The following is a 6000-nucleotide window of genomic DNA, read 5'->3' on the forward strand; positions in this document are numbered from 1 at the left end:
CCAAGTGGGGCGAAACCTTAGGCAAGTTTCCTTACTCCAGACGCCTCCGTTTACCTAGCAGTAAGTCGGTACCCAGTTGTTAGTCGATTGGTGGATCGGTTTCTGGGAGTAATAATCCCTTCAAAATAAATAAATAACAAATATTTGGTCACTCAATTTATGACTGTTTGTGGGACACTGCTGTGAGTAATTGGCTGCCACATTTTACTCACAAAATATACAGTCAATTCATTTTAAGGTATATGTTGTGAAGCGCTTTGAGACATAAGGATTATTATTATATTATTATGAAAGATTCTAGGTTGTCTGCTTTAAGGCGATTCCCACCATCAATTTCAGCTACAAGTTTTCAAAGATGTCAAAGAAGTTAGTTTGTCAGATGTGACCTTCGCCCCACTGAATTCTTGTCTATCCTGTATATTACAATATTGTTATAAAGGTACTTCTCCAACTCTCCCCATAGAATTAATTGCATTGATTTAAAGGAGAACTAATGGGTCTGTAATTGTCTGGTTCAGTATTATCCTCAATACTCTGAGACGCTATCCTGCATGAAGGGTGCTTTATAAATGCAAGTTGTTAGCCTTTTTAAATTTCAGCATTTGCCTACTTCCAGTCTGACAAAACTTCCATATCATATGGGACAAAAGATTTTGTGGTCTTGAATTCCACTAACTGGTGTCAGCTTGGCTCAGTTGGTAGCACTCTCACTCTTGGATCAGAAATGTATGAGTTCAAGCTCCACACCTCACAGTCTAGGCTGACACTACGGTGCAATGCTTCATTGTCAGAGATGCCATCCTTCAGCTGAGATGTTTGAACCAAGGTGAAAATTAAAGATTCCATGGCACCTGTTCAAAAAGAGAAAGGAGTTTTGGTTGCCATATTTGGCTATAACTATACAATTAACAATTACCTGCAAAGAACGTTGAGTAATAAGGGAGAGTTGAATTGAAACTTGCAGAATTACTACCATTGCCATGTTACCGCATTGGTTTCAAGAGCCATGGGCCAGACTTAATAATAATCCTTGCATTTGATATAGCACCTTATCACATCTTCGAGAGATCTCTGAGCGTTTCACAGAATACTGAAAAGTGAATTGACTGTATATTTAGCGAGCCGAACGCGGCAGCCAATTGCACACAGCAGTGTCCCACAAACAGTCGTGGATTGAGTCATCAAGTTATTATTTCTTTCATAGCAGAAATTGACCTGCCTGAGGATTATTTCCACGAGGACAGCAAAACAGGTACTAAGGATTTGCTCAAGTGCCTGTAACCGTCAAACTGTTATGTAAATACGAGAGTGAGAGAAACCATTCTTAGACTTCTGTTTAGAGCGTGCCGCACTCCGTCCCTACCCACCCGGCATCAGATTTGATGGCGGATCATCAGGAAGGTGGATAATTGGGGTGAACCCTGTCACGTTTGGAGCTCCGAAAAACAATATTCTCCCAAGTTCACATTTTGATGAACCATTATTACTATTATTAACGAATTCCTGATTTATGTTTGGTCGGTTGACATTATTCATGATTATTGTCTTTACCCTTCTTATCTCACATTATAACAGGTTAGTATCATATCCTGCCCTGGGATTCCATAGAGGACCCCCATTGTTAATACATCCCTTCACATACATGTTAACTCAAGCCAAATGTTGAATTACATACCACAGATACAGGTCTCCTTATTCCTTGAAAGTAGTTCAACCTACGCACGTAAGTAAATTGGATATCATCAAAACCCGGAGGAGGAGAGAAAGAAGTAAAAGCATTTACAAACTATTAGGCTGCTAGTCTGTGAACAATTTGGTGCCAATCACTACACCCTCCCTCCCATAATATACTGATCCTCATTCTGCAAGCGCAATTTTCAGAAGCTTAAGTTGATATTGTGCAAAGAAGGAATTTTAAGTACGTGCAAAAAAAATCAAAAGCTTCTGGAGACCTAGATCTGAGAGAGAACTGAGGAGTAGGTGGAAAGGAAGTTTTATACTGTAGGTAGAGATGCTGAACTGACATAGAATGAGGAAGACCCTACCTATATAACTAAAATCCTTCCTCATTTCTTGAATCTCCACATACAAATAAAATGTGTTAAATTATTTTTTTAAAAAAGCGTTAAAGCAATAGAACAGCTGATTTGCATCGAACAATGCGATAAGGTGCTACATCAAATGCAAGGATCATTATTCACAACAACAACTTGTATTTATATAGCACCCTTCACGCAGGGGAGCTTCTCAGAATGCCTATTTGCAAACAGCAGCAAGTGGGATCCGAGGAATGTTTGACAAATGTAGAACGTGGACACATTCCTGATCCAGTTGTTTTGAGTTCAGGTATATTTAACCCAAGAGGGAATCAGTAAAGAATAGTTATGAAGAAATATAAAACAACCAAATATCTACCAGTCAACCAGGTCAGACAGGATAAAACCCTTGAATCCTCAAGGAAATTCAGGAGGAAATAGGTTGACTCTAGTTATTATTTTTAAGGTGTTCCACAAACACTGGAGCTGTACCTGAGAACCAGCACACAGAAAATACTGAAATAAAGCAGAGACACAAGCTTGACATTTTATTTACTCATTGTCTCGGGATGTGGGCTACGCTGGCTTTTCTCCAGTATTTATTTCCATCCAAGTTGCCCTGAGAAAGTGGTGGTGGGGCTTCTCTTTACACCGCTAGTGCTATGAGAGATGATCTTATAAACTGACCCTAAATGGCTCCCGCAAAGGCATAATTCCTCGCATTCAAGGCCTACCTCTGTGATCCGCTAACCCCATATCAACCTGTCCGCTCCCTCCGCTTAGCGGCCACCAGCATGCTCCACATCCCCCGCACAGCCCACCCCATCATCGGCAGTCGGGCCTTCAGCCTCTCTGCCCCACGCTTTGGAACGCCATCCCACATTCCCTTCACCTTGCTCCCTCCCTTGCCTCCTCCAAGGCACGTCTCAAGACCCTCCTCTTCGAACACGCTTTCGGCCACCCTGCCTGATCCCAACCCCCCCCACCCTCCAACTCGGGTCCAAATTCCTGTTTGTCCAGCGCCTTGGGACATCCTCCCGATGTGAAAGGTGCTATGGAAATGTAATTTTGCATTGTATTTTGTATTGGAATAGGTAAGAGAGTTCCACGATCCTGACCAAGCAATGATGAAGGAACATGTCGAGGATGGCAAGTGACTTGCAGGTAGTCTTGCTCACATGACAGCACTGCTCTGTATGGTCGCTATCAAAACGAGGTTGGTGAGCTGCTGCAGCACACTCCATGAACAGCACACACTGTAGTTACAGTGCACATGTAGGGGAGGGAGTGGATGTTGATCTGAGTGGCTAGGGTGCAGATCAATAGGTCTGCTCTCTTTCTGGCTGATGGAATAATGATAATACTATAATAATCCTTGCATTTGATACAGCGCCTTATCACGTCTTCTAAACGTCTCAAAACGTTTCACAGAATATACTGTAAAGTGAATTGACTGTATATGTTGTGGGCGAAACACGGCAGCCAATTGCGCACAGCAGTGTCCCACAAACAGTCGTTTTTATATTTATGTTTATTTTGAGATACGAGCATTATTGCAGCAGCACTCATCCAGGCAAGCGGCAAGTATTCCATCACACACCTGACATGACTCGCAGATGATGGAGAGACTTTGATGGGTTAAGAGGTGAGCCTTTGTCGTAGACTATGAAGCTTACAATTATATTTCCCTCCGAAATACAGTCGCTACACTTTACAGTAAATCCTACGAAGCGCTTGAGACGTCTTCTATAGTGAAAGGCACTATATTAAATGCCAAGACTATTTTTATTCTAACAGTCTCCACCCTGCTCTTGTAGTTTTATTTAGCTTGACCCAGTTACACTGCTTGTCAAAGGTTACACCCCAGGATGTTAATGGCGGAGGAGTTAACCTAACTTATGTAGTGAGAAAATGCTTGAGCGCATTATATGGCAAAAACCTGCAATTGATGCCAATCAAAAAGAGCACAGGGGCTGCAAAGTGTAAATAGGTACAGATGTAGGAGCAATAATCACACTACCTGAATCTACTGGAATTCTTTGAAGTAACTTCAGTTTGAAACCCTGGCAAATCAGGGATATTCAGTAGATAATTCATTTATTTGGATTTTCAGAAGGCATCTAGTACAGTTCTACAGGGGAACCTCAAAGAAGGTTAAATCTCGTGGAATTAATAACAAATTAGCTAGCTGGATCGAAAATTGGTTCAGTAATAGGAAGCAGAAGGCGATGATAAATAAAAAAAAGCTGAAATGGGATTGTGTGGGCAGCAGCTCACAGAGTCTCACAAACTCTCTTACTGGGTTTCCTGCTGCTCACGGTATCATTAATAATTCAGGATGAGACCAAGCCTCGGATAATAAATTTTCCATCATTCTAATAATTCCATGTCAATAATGGGAGGTCAAATAACATTCAAAGTAATCTGGACCAAGTACTTAGGCCAAATAATGAATGATGAATATTAATAAGGATAATGAAGTGATGTCTCATTGGAATGGGAAACTGTAAACATGTATACATGTTGCAAGGAGTGGCGAAGCAGGAAAGGGATCTGGATGCAATTACATATTCACTGAAGGTTTCCACTCAAAGGTGATTGACAGATCACTATTAACAAACAAAAGCTATTAACAAAGCTAAATTAAATACTGGGGTGCATCTCAAGTGTATGTGACTAAAAACAGAAGTTTGGGAACATTGTGGATTTTTAAAATCAGGGAGGAGAATTAACAAAATGCTAAGCTCCAGGGCTTTGACCTTAAGCAGATGTTCTGTACAGACTTGAGATGTTGAAAGCCAATAAATCTCTGAAAAAAGATAATAACTCTTGCATTTGATATGACGATGTCTCAAAGCTCTTCACAGAACATACTGTAAGTGGCTGTATTTTATAGGCCAACACGGCAGCCAAGTTGTTCACAGCAATGTCCCACAAACAGCCATGAAGTGAATGACCAATTTTATTTGGGGGATTGTTGGCCAGGCCCTGGGTAGAAACTCCCTTCCTTTTTCGAATAGCGTCAATGGAATCTTTAATGTCAACCTGAACAGGCAGGTAGCGACCTCCGTTTTACATCTGAACCAAAGGATGCACCCCAGCAAACAAGACCTTTAATGTCTTGTAAGCATATCTATATTTAAGAATCGCCAAGAGAAGATGGATTTGTCACTTTAAAGGTTAACAGTTGTGGCTCAGCCCCTTGGCAGTCAGGTTCTGAACCTATTACAAGAGCAGCTTGTACAAATCACCAAGCAATCCCTACCCAAAGGGGGGGTGTGGGGGGGGAGAGCAGGGCTGAATATCCGGGGCCTGGAGAGAGATTAAGTGCATCCATCAGAAAATGAAAAGCTGAAACAAGAACAGTCTTCCAAAAGGGAATATGGACCCATCAAGGGCTTTTCATTAGTCTATATTGTGTAAATATTGTGTTTGTAATATCCACTAATTGTTATGTTTCTTGCTGTAATTTTGAGTGCAATTCACATCCCCAGTTAATTCAGTCTAGACCTGCCGGCCGTGTGTTGAAAAATCTGCCTGTCTGAGACACGCTTGGTAGGACGGAGTGAATCTACACCAATCCAGAAAGAAGTTACTGCCAAGAGGGATAATGGTCAGCCCTCAGGCATACAGCTCTGCAGGAACAGAGTGGAGAAACGGCACGGCATCCATAACAAAGGCACAAGGACCTACTTACAACTAATTGCCAGGACATTTCTCACACCGGCCTGCATCTCACAGGTGGGAGAAAATGAACCACAAAATGAGAGAGAGAAAAAGAATTTGACGCTGAAATGTTACTGAATTTATAAATAAATTGTGGGTGTAAAGCAGCTTTAAAAAGGAAATGTATGTGCAAAAAAANCAGAAATAAATTGTGCACAGAAGGGACTTACCAAAAAAGTGGTTAAAAGGAAAGTCTGTGCATTGTAGGTAGCAGCATATCTTTCTAGGCAGGTGCAGC

At 41.4% G+C, this 6000-nt stretch overlaps 1 protein-coding gene across 1 annotated transcript in view; it reads right to left on the reverse strand.

Moving 5' to 3' along the window:
* The window catches only part of znf438 (zinc finger protein 438), a 166472-nt gene extending 164782 nt beyond the window's left edge, over window positions 1-1690 (reverse strand). The window contains exon 1 of the mRNA XM_007905427.2: window positions 1676-1690. The gene's annotated coding sequence lies outside the window, so the exon portion shown is untranslated. The remainder of the gene's footprint in view (window positions 1-1675) is intronic.
* Between the last annotated feature and the right edge of the window lie 4310 nt (window positions 1691-6000).

Source organism: Callorhinchus milii, unplaced genomic scaffold (assembly GCF_018977255.1).
Source record: "Callorhinchus milii isolate IMCB2004 unplaced genomic scaffold, IMCB_Cmil_1.0 Scaffold2, whole genome shotgun sequence".
Classification (NCBI taxonomy): Eukaryota; Metazoa; Chordata; class Chondrichthyes; order Chimaeriformes; family Callorhinchidae; genus Callorhinchus; species Callorhinchus milii.